At 34.6% G+C, this 18,240-nt stretch overlaps 1 long non-coding RNA gene across 1 annotated transcript in view; it reads left to right on the forward strand.

The window, feature by feature from the left end:
- LOC138708976 (uncharacterized) overlaps window positions 1-18,240 on the forward strand; it is a 657,561-nt gene that overhangs the window by 597,902 nt on the left and 41,419 nt on the right. The gene's annotated exons all lie outside the window — the stretch shown is intronic.

The raw sequence follows: 18,240 nt of genomic DNA on the forward strand, positions 1-18,240 counted from the left end.
AGGCCTAAGTAAGGTTTGAAACCTGACTACAATTTTATAAATCCTGATTTTGGTTTCAGGCCTTAGATACTTATTTTTCCATATTATATAATTTAATGTACGGAAATTATAGCTGCTATACTATATTAGCTTCTTTTCTGACTTCCTTTTCACCTTTCCCATTACTTTCCATCTCCACTCCGAAGTATTTAATTGACATTACCTCCTCTATCTCAAAACCTTATTCCTTTGCTGTGGTCGTGCCAGAGAATCAGTCCCATTCCGAGGCTTATTTGAAGGATTCGTAACAACGGTTTTTTACGGTGATGGGTTGTTAGCCCTTCGCCCAACCCCCAAGCTGGAGGACCACCCCTTATCGGCTGTCCACGACTGCTTATTCAATATTCAATATTGTACGAAATGGAAATATAAAAATTGGAGATTTATCCTTCGAAGAGGTGGAAAAATTCAAATATCTTGGAGCAACAGTAACAAATATAAATGACACTCTGGAGGAAATTAAACGCAGAATAGTTATGGGAAATGCCTGTAATTATTCGGTTGAGAAGCTTTTGTCATCTAGTCTGCTGTCAAAAAGTCTGAAAGTTAGAATTTATAAAACAGTTATATTACCGGTTGTTCTATATGGTTGTGAAGCTTGGACTCTCACTTTGAGAGAGGAACAGAGATTAAGGGTGTTTGAGAATAAGGTTCTTAGCAAAATATCTGGGGCTAAGAGGGATGAAGTTACAGGCGAATGGAGAAAGTTACACAACGCAGAGCTGGACGCATTGTATTCTTCACCTGACATAATTAGGAACATTAAATCCAGACGCTTGAGATGGCCAGGGCATGTAGCACGTATGGGTGAATCCAGAAATGCATATACAGTGTTAGTTGGGAGACCGGAGGGAAAAAGACCTTTGGGGAGGCCGAGACGTAGATGGGAAGATAATATTAAAATGGATTTGAGGGAGGTGGGATATGATGATAGAGACTGGATTAATCTTGCTCAGGATAGGGATCAATGGCGGGCTTATGTGAGGGCGGCAATGAACCTCCGGGTTCCTTAAATGCCAATAAGTAAGTAAGTAAGTACCTCCTCTATGCTTTTACCTTGAAGGGGAGAGAATATTATAATTTGAATTTTTTCCCTAATTGATACACATTCTTCATTTTTATATGTAAAAATTTCATTGCTGCCACAGCTCAAATTCTAGATTAGTTTTAGAAAAAAATAAAACAAAACAACTTCTAGAAACTTCAGAGATGAGTGGACCTACATAAAAAATTACGAACAAAATGAAGTTTAGGCAGATAGACTTGGACAGTCTTTCGTTAAAAATGTTTTATAAGCCGCCACCCAACAACACGGTTATGTTACAAGTTATCGACACTAGAGTACGCAAAATTTCAGTGGAAAACATTTTTCTTATCCATCGCATTCATCCCAACTTATGAGTTTATATTAAACTCACAAAACTCAATGTCAAATTGCGCTCCAGACATTTTAAAAGACGTGCATTTAGGAATAAAATGCCATAGAAATTAATTTATTTTTTGAAGAATGGCTGGGATATATCTATCCTGGTAGTCTTTTCCAAAATTTAGGCCACAAAATATGTTTTTTCGTTGTAGGCCTACTTATCAAAGTGTACTTAAAAAGAACTGAAAATTCACTGGCTTTCCACCATATTGAAACCACTTCTCTCCTTAAATTCTAGTTTGCATCGCACAGGACAATTTACTTGAGATCCTCAGAAAATTAAAGGTTCCTGAAAAGACTCTTCAGACAATTGCATCAACCATTTAAAAATCTTCATTGAACATCATCAATCACCATCTCTATTCATCTTTATAATATTCAATGTAGGCCTATATTATTTATTTTTCAATAAATTTTTATCGTTTTGATAGCTACCACATCTTGTCGCAGAAAATTCTTTTTTAAAATTTCATTATGTATTTTTAACATTAATTTACATTTTCTTTTTTGTTCATTTGAATTGATTAGAATGCCGATATTTTAAATCCAAGATATGGACGGCTAACATTTCGATTTGATTGTGTAATGTTTTCATATTAAATTTTTTTACAGGCATGTGGAATTGGTATAATAACGGTTGCAAGAAGTAAATATAGCCACTTAAACAATGCGGTCGTTTGAAACACCAGACGATATTTATTATCTCGTAGAGAGATCGCGAGAGACAGAGAGATAGAATCGGGGTGCAGAGGAATTTGTGGACTCTGAGTTAGGAACCAATTTACGTGCTTCGTTTAACCCTTGCTCCTGAAGCCAAGCGACTTATCAATGGGATCACTCCTCCGCCCTTCTCCCTTCTCAGGATTCCAACGGGCTACTGTTTCTTGTTTCGGACATCAGTTCATAAAAAGGCATTCTCAGGTTCAAAATCTTCTTACAATCCCATTATACGAAACAAGGCGATTTGGAGAGTTTGTCGACAAATATACGTTTTTGGCATCCTTATTAGAGAACACATGACATTTTCCTTGCCGGTTGCTACATTCATCTGTTAAGCAGATACATCCTTTCTCTCTTCCAAATACCAGAATTGTGTGCAACAATGTTACTGAAACAACTATGTAAAGACACGAGAAAAAGTGATAAATTTCTATTACACACGCAAACACAAAAACAATAAAAATGTTATTTACTACTGTAACAGAAAGCAAGGGATTTGTAATAGTAATATACGTTACAAGAGCGGTATGTTGAAGTTTTCATGTTCGAGGAAAAGTTTGAAAAAGCGAAACGTAGTTGAGCTTTTTTAATTTCCGAGAACATGAAAACAAACATACCACTCGTGTATCGTACATTACTTTGTGCGAAGATCGTTTATTACATACCTGAAAGACGAATTTCTAATTAGTTGCAATGAAATCTTCATGTTGATTTCTGTTTAATGACGGCAACTTCGGAAAACCAAAATAACTTTCTTCAACATTGTTGCTATAAACTGTTTTCTGTGTTTACTATGCTCCAGCAGGCCGTGATATACGTCTGTCTCTTTTTTCCCCCAGTCTATAAATGCGAACTTAAAACAAACGGTAAGGTTACGTAATGATTTATTTTTCATTTTAATATTTTAACAATATTATTTATATAACATATTGCAGTAATAACATCGGCATCTGGAATCTTGTTGATTTTTTCACGGCTTCCTTAATGTTACTTGTATCAGGAATGCAATAAGTATCGTGGAGTAGAAGACTTTACTTAATTTTTGCAAATATTTAAGAACAATAATTAACATTGCAATTTAGGTGAAATTGCAGTGGCAAGTTTCCAATTTATAATTATTACTATGTTAAACGTCTCTAAAAATCATATGTTAAAAGCCTAAAGCAGTAAAATGAATGTCGCGCTTAAGCGGTAAGAAGAGGGAAATTGTTATGTGTGTTACGTTGGGAATAATGAATGTGGTATTTCACACTTACCGCGTATTGGTTCTGTGCGGAAAATAAGCAAATACGCACGATCTCGCACAAACAGTTTTATATCTGAAAAGTAGGATCTTTATGAACACAAAAGTAGATCATTATTTGACACTTTTTTATTTACAAAGCATCACTTTATTTTGCATATAGTAAAAAACACACGTCGTTAAGTATTTTTAATAGCAACGTGTTATAAACTTTTTGCACAATCATGCTCTTTTTGCATACTTCCATCACTGTTGCATGCCATGTACAGTAGTGGCAAAAAAAAAAACCGGGCCGACCCTTGTATCTGATTTCAGAGCCTTGTTCACTCCAGAACACGATAGACTGGTAACTAAGACTTTCGTGGTTCGAATCCTACCTTGGAAGGAAACTTTTTTTTGTACCTTATTCAAATTTATTCCCAATACTTTTCGATTGATGGTAAAATTCATGTTCTGGGAATAATAAGTTAATTAGGCTCAGTAGTAAAATATCGCTGCATTCGTAAGTACCGGTAATGTCATTAATTTTAGGGGATTATTCTTTGAGATATTTCAACCAAAGTTTAATACAATTTTATTTTGCTTGTTTTTGCTTCCTTTCCGAGACAAAAATTGTTCTGTAACACTTCAGTGGAGAGAGTTTTTTCTGCATTGAACACGATGTGGACATCCAAATCATCCAGAGTAAAGAATATACTAAAGATTATTATGTTTTTTTGTCCTACAGAATACATTTGTTATGGTAACAATTAATATTAGAGGAGAAAAATTCGCTCCGGCGCCGGGGATCGAACCCGGGGTCCTTGGTTCTAGTAGATTCTTCTAGCAACAGTGCATATTTCTGTACAGATTACTGCGTTTATTACTGTGGAATCCCTGCCACCATGTCACTCAACTGAGTGCGCTCCTTGTATAATGGTAGTTGACTTAATAAAAATGTTAACATATAGGCCTATGCCCAATTGGAGTCAGGCCACAAAGGAAAACACACTGGAGGAGTGGGGTTCGATCCGGTGCTGTGGATTGGACTTCGGTGTAGCTCAATGGTGAGAGCGCTTGGTACGTAGAACCAAGGACCCGGGTTCGATCCCCGGCGCCGGAGCGAATTATTTTCCTCTAATATTAACAGAGTAAAGAAGTTTAAGAACTGTTCGTGCCATGCTTGCTAGGTCTGTCTTAAACAAACTTCAGCATGATCTGTCAGGTATTAGTCGGAGGCAGCGATTTTGGCAGATGACCTCAATGACATTTCCAGTAGGCGAGCCAATGTTTTGCGAGAACTGCGAGAATGAACTGCGATAAGGCTGTCTGTCCTTGTTTATATGTTCACACTCGCCTCTCATATCGTTATTATTAATTAATAAACACACCACGGTACAGTCCGACTCAAAGAATACCTTAAATACATGTAAATGACTTTAGTTCGCAATGATTTTACAATACGTCTCCTACATTTTCTAAATTAAAAGAAAAAAGCATTGCATTGCGTATATATGAAGAGTCCACTGCAAGAATGATGGATGTCATTTGGAATACATTTTGCAGGAGAAGCAATTGAAAGTTTGAAATGCTTAGCGCTCAAAGCTTAACTGAGATTTTCCGATCATTACTGGACAATGACTATCAGTGTTAATGCCATATAACTCTGTATGCACATTCTATATGTCTTAAGCTATGCACTGACAGTCTTGGTTCATTTTCGACAAGAGAGTGACATCCATCATTCTTGCAGTGGACTCTTCATATATATAATCCTACCCTTACCAGATCAATATACAAGATTTGTCCACCAATAATCTAGGGATCTTCTACTGGTGGTGCGACAATTCAAATTAATAAAATTACGATTCTTCTTATTAATCAAAATATAATTTGGTTAATTGGGTAAAATTGCATGCTGCGGAAGTTAGATTTATATAAAAGTATAATAAATAGGATTGTAATGGATATTACAAGGGCAATAATTTCTTAACACGCACATTGTGAATAGAATAGAGAAGAAAGCATTTTAAAATATTCAAAATCGTACAAAATATCGGAGAAACTAATTTTCCCTGCACAAATTGCACCAATTGAAAACTATAATTACCATTCACAATAAATACTGTATTTTATGGATTCTAAAAAGTTGTTTATTAATCTAGAGGTATTGGCTGATGACTATACTAAATTCCAGCACAAAATTCATTCAGAATATGTAGAAATTACACTTTCGATTTTACTAAATGTATAGGCGTACTATCAAAAGGTGTTACATACCCCCCCCTAAATACTGTACATGTGTTACCTGTGTTTATGTATATTCGCGGTATCCGATGTTTCATTTTTTAAAATATAATTCATAGTACTGATACTGCCATATTGAATTCGCACAAATTGTATTATTCGTAATTTTCGTCTCGAAAACTCCTAAGATATCTTATTTAATTTTTCACCCATTTTTGTCCCACTCCACCATTTTAGGGACAAAGTCGAACAAAATAATATCTTATTCGTATTCTGTGATCGCAAAGATCTCCAGATATCGACTTTCATCGAGATCGAATGACTCCCTTCTGCAAAGTTGTGGGATCCAGAGAAGACCTGCTTAAAATTTACTCTTCTAAAAGATATCAGTAATTTAAGGTGTGAGGAAACGATATAGGCTAAGTGAATGGCAAACTAACAAAAATGTTGAAATTAGTTTTTCCATATGCCGATATCTATCCCCAAAAATTGTGAAGAAAATCTGGTAACCTTAACATATGAAGAGTTCGCGGGAAAAACGATGAATGTCACAGTTTTGTTAAGGTTGATGCCATTATCTAATTCAATGGATCACTACGAAATTTAATGTTGTTCTTATGAAAAATGGTAAAAAGGAGAATTATCACCACCAATACAGTAATCCTTTCCTTTATTTTCTATAGGAACAGCACTACATCTTGCAGTTATAGACTCAATTAGATCATTATCTTATCATTAACAGAAATGTGACATTCATCGTTTTTCCCGCGAACTCTTCATATGTGACAACTCTGTGGGTCATAGCATCTGACGGTTACCCAATTCACTGTCTTTTAAAAAGAAGTCCACCCAACTTGGAGTGAATTACAGCTGAGACTTTTATGGGCTGTAGAAACTGTCGGCTTGTAACTTGAGTGCAAGTCTATTCAAAGTGTTTCAAATCGCGGACCTTCTGGTCGGCTCGAAGGTCCCGCGCGGCACGGGTCAGCGAGCAACTGGCGCCGTGGGCAGGCCGGGCCTCGTTATGGTCTAGCTGGGGTCCCGGGCCCCGATCTCCGCCCCCACACTCGTGTTATTGAAAAGTCTTCTCACTGCCCCTCACCATTTCCCGGCTAATTTAAAACAAGTCGCCACCAAGTCGCAAGCTGGTCTGCGGCAAGTCTCACACAGGCGGCTTTGTTTATACCGAGACCCCCGATCGGTAACTTCAAGAAGGGGAGGCTCTCTTTCCTTAAGTCAGAGGCTCGTTTACACTATAGCTATATAAATTGTTAAGCTCTGTCCCTGATGGTTACAGTATAGTATAATATATCATATTATACAGAGTGATTCGTATAAACATGTGTCGTAATCTCAATATTTTCTGAGTTACACTAATTTGAATTTATTTTTAATACTACATACTTACTGGCTTTTAAGGAACCCGGAGGTTCATTGCCGCCCTCACATAAGCCCGCTATTGGTCCCTATCCTGAGCAAGATTAATCCATTCTCTATCATCATAAATCCCACCTCCCTCAAATCCATTTTAATATTATCTTCCCATCTACGTCTCGGCCTCCCTAAAGGTCTTTTTCCCTCCGGCCTCCCAACTAACACTCTATATGCATTTCTGGATTCGCCCATACATGCTACATGCCCTGCCCACCTCAAACGTCTGGATTTAATGTTCCTAATTATGTCAGCTGAAGAATAAAATGCGTGCAGTTCTGTGTTGTGTAACTTTCTCCATTCTCCTGTAACTTAATCCCTCTTAGCCCCAAATATTTTCCTAAGCACCTTATTCTCAAACACCCTTAATCTCTGTTCCTCTCTCAAAGTGAGAGTCCAAGTTTCACAACCATAAAGAACAACCGGTAAGATAACTGTTTTATAAATTCTAACTTTCAGATTTTTTGATAGCAGACTGGATGATAAAAGCTTCTCAACCGAATAATAACAGGCATTTCCCATATTTATTCTGTGTTTAATTTCTTCCCGAGTATCATTTATATTTGTTACTGTTGCTCCAAGATATTTGAATTCCTCCACCTCTTCAAAAGATAAATTTCCAATTCTTATATTTCCATTTCGTACAATATTCTCGTCACGAGACATAGGCTAATCATATACTTTGTCTTTTCGGGATTTACTTCCAAACCTATCTCTTTACTTGCTTCCAGTAAAATTCCCGTGTTTTCCCTAATCGTTTGTGGATTTTCTCCTAACATATTCATGTCATCCGCATAGACAAGGAGCCGATGTAACCCGTTCAATTTCAAGCCCTCTCTGTTATCCTGGACTTTCCTAATGGCATAATCTACAGCAAAGTTAAAAAGTAAAGGTGATAGTGCATCTCCTTGCTTTAGCCCACAGTGAATTGGAAACGCATCTGACAGAAACTGACCGAATGAAAGACAAAATTTTATGTACTATTATTATTATTATTATTATTATTATTATTATTATTATTATTATTATTATTATTATTAATGGAATTATTGTGTATTATTTGTATTGTCATTTAGACTATAATATTGTACAACACATAAAAATATGGACAAGTCAAAATTTTACAAGATTACAATTACAATTTTTACAAACTTTTACAATTTTGCAATTTTCTACAATTTTTTTTTCAATATTTTGGCGAGATGTAATGAGGTGAGGTGAGGCCCGAGGATTCGCCAAAAGATTACCTGGTATTTGCCTTATGGTTGGGGAAAACCTCGGAAAAAATCCAACCAGGTAATCAGATCAAAAGGGGTGAAATGAAATGATGCTGAGGACTCACCATAGATCATCCGGCATCAGTGCCACAGTTAGTGTAACACAGCCTTCAAAGAGCTACAGAAAGAAGAGCAATTATCGGCGTTGCACTAGTGGGGAGGCCGAAGTGACATGGACTAGAGTCCGGAATTAATGTATTTCTGCTGCGGTCGAAATGTTAATTGCTACGGACGTAATACAACCCGCGTGGGGCGCAGACAGAGTGATGCGGGAAGTATTTGTTTCTGGGAGAACTGAGCTGGCGTGCCAGTTTGCACCCGTCACTTAACGTGATGTATTAGTTGATGTACGAGGATCGCATAATTCCTCGTGTAGGCTGCCTGTACTCAGAAACTAAATTTGTGTCGAACTTCCCGCTTAATCATTTGCCACATGACGATCACTTCAATGGCGTCTAGAAAAGAAGAACCTAATATAGGCCTATACAGCAACCAATTAAGCAGTAAATTGTCATCACGATAAGTCTTAAATATTTTACAAAAATATGTTCTCGCTAGCATTTGTTCTGGACAAGAATCGTTTTACCTTTGTACGTTTAGAGATTATATTATTCGCCCATTTGTCCACCTATCCATCTCTTCATATACCCCCTCACTCGCTCGCTCACTCACTCAATCATTCACTTCTTGACTCGTTCTCTTTCGTTCCCACTCACTTCGTCATTGCTCACAGAATGACTCGCATCATTTACTTAGTTGCTTCCTTATTCACTCATTCAGTCTATCAGTCACTTAACCACTCATTCTTTCAATCATTTTCTTCACCTCATCACTTCCTCCTTCACTCACTAAGACACTTCATTCATTCACTCAATCATTTTATTGACTCACTCGCTTTTTTTTTTAACTTCACTATTCACTTACTGTTTTCTTCTTCACCAACAACGCACTTTAGGCCTACTCATTCACTTCCTTTTTAAATACTAACTCACTTCTTTTTAATCACTAACTCACTCATTGATTCACTTTATTTTTTACACACAAACTCACTTCCTCCTTCACTCTCTAGTTAACTTCATTCACTCGCTCTCTTTAATCTTCATTCACTCTTGTTCCTCTTCACATACTACCTCACTTAGTTCACTCACTTTCAACTTCATTCATTCACTTGATCTCCCACTATGTCGCTTCATTCACTCGCTCGTTTTTTTACCCACTAGCCCACTTCAATCACTCATTCTTTTTTGTCTTAACTCATCTAGTTTCATTCATTCATTCATTCATTCATTCATTCATTCATTCATTCATTCATTCCTTTCATAACTCACTCTGTTCATTCATTCATTTACTCATTTATTCATTCAGTCACTCCCTCCTTTCTTAACTCACTCAGTTCCTTCTTCATTCATTCAGTCACACCTTCCTTTCTTAACTCACTCACTCACTCACTCACTCACTCACTCACTCACTCACTCACTCACTCACTCACTCACTCACTCACTTTTCCACTCACTAACTTACGTCACTCCTCGCTTCTTTCTTTATTCATTTTACTCACTAATTCATTCCTTTCACTCGTTCACTTCCTTCTTCATTCACTAACTCACTCCTTTCACTCACTTCCTTCTTCACTCGCTAATTCACTCCTTTCACTCACTTCCTCCTTCACTCGCTAATTCACTCCTTTCACTCACTTCCTTCTTCACTCACTAACTCACTCCTTTCACTCACTTCCTTCTTCACTCACTAACTCCTTTCACTCACTTCCTTCTCCACTCACTTCCTTCTTCACTCACTAACTCACTCCTTTCACTTACTTCCTTCTCCACTCACTTCCTTCTTCACTCACTAACTCACTCCTTTCACTTACTTCCTTCTCCACTCACTTCCTTCTTCACTCACTACCTCACTCCTTTCACTCACTTCCTTCTCCACTCACTTCCTTCTTCACTCACTAACTCACTCCTTTCACTTACTTCCTTCTCCACTCACTTCCTTCTTCACTCACTACCTCACTCCTTTCACTCACTTCCTTCTCCACTCACTAACTCACTCCTTTCACTCACTTCCTTCTCCACTCACTTCCTTCTTCACTCACTAACTCACTCCTTTCACTTTCTTCCTTCTCCACTCACTTCCTTCTTCACTCACTACCTCACTCCTTTCACTCACTTCCTTCTCCACTCACTAACTCACTCCTTTCACTCACTTCCTTCTCCACTCACTTCCTTCTTCACTCACTAACTCACTCCTTTCACTTACTTCCTTCTCCACTCACTTCCTTCTTCACTCACTACCTCACTCCTTTCACTCACTTCCTTCTCCACTCACTAACTCACTCCTTTCACTCACTTCCTTCTTCACTCACTAATTCACTCTATTAATTTACTTCGCTTCATTTTTCACTGACTCGCTTCCTTCTCCATTAAATAACTCACTGACTCACTTCATTCACTCACTCTCTTCCTCCATTCACGTATTCACTCCCTCTCTTCAGAGTTCCTTCCCGCCTTTCTTCATTCGTTCATTCATCCACTTTCTTACTTAGCCACGCCCCTCCTACGTCTGTACTCATTTATTTATTCATTCCACATTTATAGAATTAGTGAAAATTGAGTCATTGATACATTGTTTCATTAATTGAGTTAGGCCTAATTATTTATTACACTGATTTGTCAATACTAGCAAAAGAATAAAAGTCACTGAAGGACATTGAATAATTTTATTACTTTAATTAGCTCAATAAAACCAATTTGTTCTATTGTTATTTTCAAATATAAATTAATTATTTAAATTCATTCACTCACTTGATTAATTTCTTTGTTTCATATTATTAATTAATTAATTATCTCCATTCAATAACAAAGTCATTATCCTATCTGAACCGTTGAGATGTGAACAAATCTTAATAGCAGAATTTTGTCGTCATGTACTGCAGACCATATTCAAATCGGTGTAATTTAAAGGTCTTAATTTGTTATTATTTTGTGAGTGCATACTGTAATTCTGGTAGTTGTTGCATTTTCACACTTAAATGATGAAATAAATGACGGAATAGAATCAGAAAATGTGTATAGACTAAATTTATCTTTCAATTTTCACATTAATTTCCTGCCACTTATGCATGCAGATGTCACCGAAGGCTCGTAACGTCCGAGGTACAAGGTTGTTTGTCATTCCTCTGCCTCACGCGGAAGACATCGACTGGCTTCGACGTATGAATGCAAATTTAGCCGCAAGGATAAGCACAGAGAAAAGTGTAACGCTTCTCATTTGTAGCATATTTACTTGCAGAAACTTTTATAATTAAATAATATGATATAAAATTGTATTTTACAAAATTTGTAACCACAAATTTTTTTTCTGCTTTACCGTATTAATATTTCCCCTGCTATATCTTCTTCTTCCCCATTCAAATAAATAAATAAATAAATAAATAAATAAATAAATAAATAAATAAATAAATAAATAAATAAATAAATAAATAAATAAATAAATAAATAAATAAATAAATAAATAAATAAATAAATAAATAAATAAATAAATAAATAAATAAATAAATAAATAAATAAATAAATAAATAAATAAATAAATAAATAAATAAATAAATAAGTAAGTAAGTAAATAAGTAAATAAATAAATAAGTAAAAAGTAAGTAAATAAATAAATAAGTAAATAAATAAATACATAAATAAATAAATAAGTAAATAAATAAATAAGTAAATAAATAAATAAGTAAATAAATAAGTAAGTAAATAAATAAGTAAATAAATAAATAAGTAAATAAATAAATAAGTAAATAAATAAATAAGTAAATAAATAAATAAGTAAACAAGTAAATAAATAAGCAAATAAGTAAATAAATAAATAAATAAATAAGCAAATAAATAAGTAAATAAATAAATAAATAAGCAAATAAATAAGTAAATAAATAAATAAATAAGTAAATAAATAAGTAAATAAATAAGTAAATAAATAAGTAAATAAATAAATACATAAATAAATAAATAAATAAATAAATAAATAAATAAATAAATAAATAAGTAAGTAAATATGTAAGTAAATAAGTAAGTAAATATGTAAGTAAATAAGTAAGTAAATAAATAAATAAATAAGTAAATAAATAAATAAATAAATAAATAAGTAAATAATTAAGTAAATAAATAAATAAATAAGTAAATAAATAAGTAAATAAATAAGTAAATAAATAAATAAGTAAATAAATAAATAAATAAATAAGTAAATAAATAAGTAAGTAAATAAATAAGTAAATAAATAAGTAAGTAAATAAATAAGTAAGTAAGTAAATTAATAAAAAGTAAGTAAATAAATAAGTAAATAAATAAGTAGGTAAATAAATAAGTAAGTAAATAAATAATTAAGTAATAAATAAATAAGTAAATAGGTAAGTAATTAAGTGTGTAAATAAATAAATAAATAAATAAATAAATAAATAAATGTGTAAGTAAATAAATAAATGAGTAATTAAGTAAATAAATAAATCATTATTATTATTATTGTTTATATTTCTTTCACGTGTTTCATTAGTTCTTCTTTTCCTTCTTCTGTTTCTTGTCCATTTTATTAATTAGCATATACTGTGGGCTAAGTATTTTCTTCGTATTACTACACTTTTTCATGTCTACTTCTTCTATCCTTGTCTCCTCTTTTCCCTCAGATGTTTCAAATTTCTTGGCATCATTGCTGATAGCATAGCCTAGTTACGTGGAAAGATTAGATTGATCTAGTTTGTAAACTATTATTAATTAATCATATTTCTTTTACGAAATCTAAAAGTACGTGTTCCCAAGAAGTACATTCATTCACTCCTAGTTATCTGCCAAAAGGCAGGTATCTCACTGCAAATCCAGTATTCTTCAATGTTTCTATTTCCCGTCTCCTTTAAGTATCCACATATGATCCATATATATATATATATATATATATATATATTTTTTTTTTTTTCTGCCCCGAACTTTCTTCCTGTACACCATTCCTTCCTATAAATCCTTCAGTAGGCAATGTCTTCTTAACCAGTGACCCAGGCAATTTATTTTTCTCTTCATGATCAGTTTCAGCATTATTCTTTCTTCACCCACTCCCCATAGTACAGGTTTATCACGCACTTTATCCATTCCTCACGCTTTATCCTTCTCCATATCCACATTTGAAATACTTCCAGTCGTTTCTCTTCACATCGTCGTAATGTCAATGTTTTTGCCACAAATAATGCCACATTCGACATAAACACTTCATTAGTCTCTTCCTTAGTTCTTTTTTTCAGCGGTACAAACAAGCTGCTTCTTTTACTAAAAGCTTTCTTTGCCACTGCTATCCGTCTTTTGATTTCCTGGTAGAAGCTCATGTTACTACTTATAGTACACCCCAATTATGTGAAGCTGTTAACTTGTCATATTGTCTCATTTCACATTCACACGTTTACCTTCTTTATTTTTCTTCCGATAACCATGGTCTTCGTCTTGTTTGCATTTATCTTAATCTTCTACTCCTCACAGCTGTTATTCAACTCCACTAGCATATCCCTTAGTGGCACCTGCACTTATGTTAAGAAAATCTTATCATCAGCAAACTTTGTGCACTTTATTCTTCTTCCTCCTCCTAATACCGGTATTATCCCTTCCATGTTCTGAAAACAGTTCTTTACAGATATTAGAGTTGTTTATTTCTCATATTTACATAGTATTCTTTCATATGGTCTAGGCTATTGTTTGGGGCAATAGTATGTCTACTCATATTAACAAGATCCTCATAGTATAAGAAAGCTATTACAATAATAAATAACTCGTCAAAGAAGATATGTAACAAATTGCTATTAACTATATTAATGAAAATAATAATGACTGTAACTTCTCAGTAAATATTAATCAAACTTTATATTTCGTTAAAGATAATCTTCATATATGTTAACATTTAGGAGTGGTATTCATTCTCGTGGTACTAGACAATGTGATTTCTTTCATATATTATCTAAATGCAAAGATATAAAAGTGAATGAAATAGGAAATGCAAAGATATAAAAGTAAATGAAATAGTATGCAACGGAATGTACTTCATAGTAGACGTCAATGAAAGGTAAATACATCGCAAAACATTTCATAACTCCCTCAGTTTGTGAAATTTGGATATGATGCATATAATGTGTGAAACACGTATGACAGTTTTCATGAAAATTGAACAGGTATTTTGAAGAAGACTGGCTTAAAGAATTTTAACAAATAGGCCTTAATATTCTTCCAAAAATTACAACAACTAAGTGAAATGTTGTACACTCTCACTTCATATTAATCAAGTAATCTCTTGTCAGGATTTTTTTTCTGTGACACTTGATTTGTCTTATAAGAAAATATAAAAATAATTTTCCAAAAATTATTTGTTCTCAGCAAAAATAAATTTTGTGCAAATTAAAAAATGTAACACTATGAAGATTTGCCTGAAATTAAGCATATAGAACCTGGCGAATAGGGGCGTGGTTTCAAGTAGCTTTGGAGTGAGCTGATGCATTCCTTTTGTATTCTTCACAGGGCCGGTGAGGTGAGTCCCGTATAATAAGTGTATCCGAATGGAATGAATTGGAATAAGCTGAAACTGATCAAAATGAATATGGTAGCAAGGTGTGAAGTGAAATGGAATATAATAAAGTCGAGTATGTGATACAAAAAATAATGTAGTAAAGTGAAACAAAATAGACATTTAGTTTAAAATGAATGACATAATTTAAAGAAATGACACAATGAAATGAAGTATGAAAATGTAATGAAACAAACTGCAATAGCTATAAATAACTTGAATAGGATGGAATGGAATAGGAAATAATAATCTATGGAATGCGTTACGCTTCCAGCCATCTGCTTGTCAAACAGATTTCTCAAGAAGTTTGAGGTTAGGTTATCATGCATAACAAAGATCGCGGCACTTGTGTCAGTTTTGCGCGCAGAGCGCCGTCTTGATAGGAGTGTACTGCAGCGCTGAAGAAACGAATTTAATTAGGCGTGGGATGGGAGCCCCGGACAGAGACGGAGGGAGGGCGCATTTCCATGAGCAAGACAAAGACGGGATCTCTCACAATTAGCTCTAATGTAGTCCATTTTCTTTTTATCACTCTCAAACAGATTTTTTTTATCACTGCAATGTAATAAGGGGGATTTATATAATTAAGTGGGAGGGGAAGTTAGAAGGAAGAAGGCGGAGGAAGCGTTTAACTTAAACTTACATTCATTTAGCAGCTTTTCTTAGAACGAGAGTGACTTTTAATTCACAACAGAAACATTCGTTTAGGTAATACCACATTCACGAAGCTCAATACGTAGGGAATATGCATCCATAGATAGTTGCTAACCACTAGGATCGCTACTGTCGCCTGATTACAAACAATGCGAAATAGTACCGGCATAGTCTATTGTTCCTAGTACCCTCAACAACTCAAGCTTCTTGACTGTATATACTAGACTGTGGTAATACCCGTGATTGTGACTTCCAGAATTAAAATTCATTTACTCAATTGTCATTTTTCTTGTGATGATTCTGAACTAACACAAATATTCCGGATTTATGAGGCTCTGTGATCATGTGGTTAGCATGGTGTAAAAATATCATTAAAATGAAACAGTTCAAATAAAGCATAAGTGGCGTCATAAAACCCGATAGTTAAAAAAAAAGGGTGTCTCCACTAACTTTTTTTTTTCTCGAGTCGTAATCCAAAATTCAGTTGGAGCTGAAGTGCTATCCAATTTAACATTCCTCAAATTCCTCCATAGAGCTTTTATTAGCGGAAATTTTAACACATTTTGAAAATAGATCACCAGTTAATGCGAGATTCTTTGATGTCACCAAAGCTTTCGATTACGTTGATCACAATTTGATTTGATGTAAATTACAATTCTATGGTATTCGAGAGAAGATACTGAATATTTTAGAACTATTTAGAGTCTCACCTGTACACATTATGGTGTTCCACAAGGCTCAGTAATAGGTTCACTACTATTCTTAATAGCAATTAGTGACTTCCTGAATTTATTAAAGCTGAAACAATTATGTATGCCGATGACACTACTTCCTATGTTCTAGCTCTGCTCTGAATGAACTACATGCTCTTACCAACGATATTCTATCACAGATGGCTTTATGGTTTGAATAGAATTATTTTTGGCTTAATCAAGAAAAGACTATCAACATATCTTTTAGCCTAAATCAGCAAACAAATAAGGACAACAGTCAAAACTATACAGCATTTCTAGGACTTTTAAAGACTCTAGTTCAACATGGGAAAAGCATATCGAATATACCCATATATACAGGGATTTACCGTCCTTTACGGAACTTATTTCTGAAGACATTTTGAGCAAAAAATGTCATATAAACATAGTTCCTATTCTCAATATTTTCAGAGTTACACTAATTTAAAGTTGTTTATAAAATATGTTTTTTCTTTAGTTTGAAGGTAAAAGAATAATACAAATAGAGAATGAACCATTCAGAAGTATCATTTCTTTAACTGGCAAGTATTATGAAGCTAATATTGTGCTGTGAACTCCTTAGTTGCCTCATACAGACATCTTTTTCTACTTTAACTAGAAAATTACATCATTCTTACGCACTTATCATAACAATTATTACAAATCACACCACTTCCACCGACTTAATTATTTGCAGTTCAATTTTGCATTGTAATTTACAGTCTTGGGAGAGTTTACAACAGGCGTCGTCAGCACAGGGCACGCTGGGGCTAGTCTCTCTTACCCGCGGAAAACGCAGTGCAGTAGGGTGCACTCCGTAGCTGCTAGCGGGTATGCTCTCTATCTCTCTCTGTTGCACGACAGTGCACACGGGACAGCACCGTGTACCCTTTGCACATTTTAACGAGTGCTGACGACCACTGGTTTACAACACATTTTAAAAAATGTCGCCGTCAGCTTGAGTACTCTTAGCCGCACGCTTGTGAACGGCACTCGTCGCTCTACGTAACTGCATACGGCTATCTTTAATTTCCGTAGCGCCCGCGCTGGCTGCTGACTGCACGCTGACCAAGATCACGCGTTCACAGCAATGCGTTCCAATAACGAAACGTAACTCTGTAAATATTGAGAATAGGGCCCATGTTTATATAATATTTTTTGCTCAGAATGTCTTCGGAAATAGCTCCGTAAAGGACGGTAAATCCTCGTGAATCACTCTGTATATATATATATATATATATATATATATATATATATATATATATATGCACAAACTTAATTCATTGGCACGCATTTTATTTTTTCAATCCACTTTACATCGTGTTATGCGTGAAATATCAAAGACCGGCTCGAGACTTGATCACCACAGTCTTAGATATTGATTTTATGATATGATATAGTTAAGCCACCCAGACTGCCTTAAAATTTGTTATTTTAATGTTTACCTCATTTTAAAATTATATTCATTCTCAATTTTCTGCCCAAGGGCAGGCCTTTCACTGTAAACCCAGCATTCTTTATTCCTTGCTATTTTCCACAAATGATCTATATAATATATTATCTCAATGTTGTCTATCATCTGTTATCTTCTTCTGCTCCGAACTTTTCCCCCGTTCACCATTCCTTCCAGTAGACAGTTTTTCTTAGCCAGTGACGAGTCATTTTATTTTTCTCTTCTTGATCAGCTTCAGCATCATTCTTTCTTCACCCACTCTTTCCAACACAGCTTCGTTTCTTATTGTGTCTGTCCATTGGACACGCGCCATCCTTCTCCATAGGCTATCTTATTTCAAATTCTTCTAGTCGTTTTTCTTCACTTCGTTGTAATGCCCATATTCCTACTTCATACAATGCTACACTACATACAAAGCACTTCACTAATCTTTTCCTTAGCTCTTTTTCCAG

Source organism: Periplaneta americana, chromosome 1 (genome assembly GCF_040183065.1).
Source record: "Periplaneta americana isolate PAMFEO1 chromosome 1, P.americana_PAMFEO1_priV1, whole genome shotgun sequence".
Taxonomy (NCBI): domain Eukaryota; kingdom Metazoa; phylum Arthropoda; class Insecta; order Blattodea; family Blattidae; genus Periplaneta; species Periplaneta americana.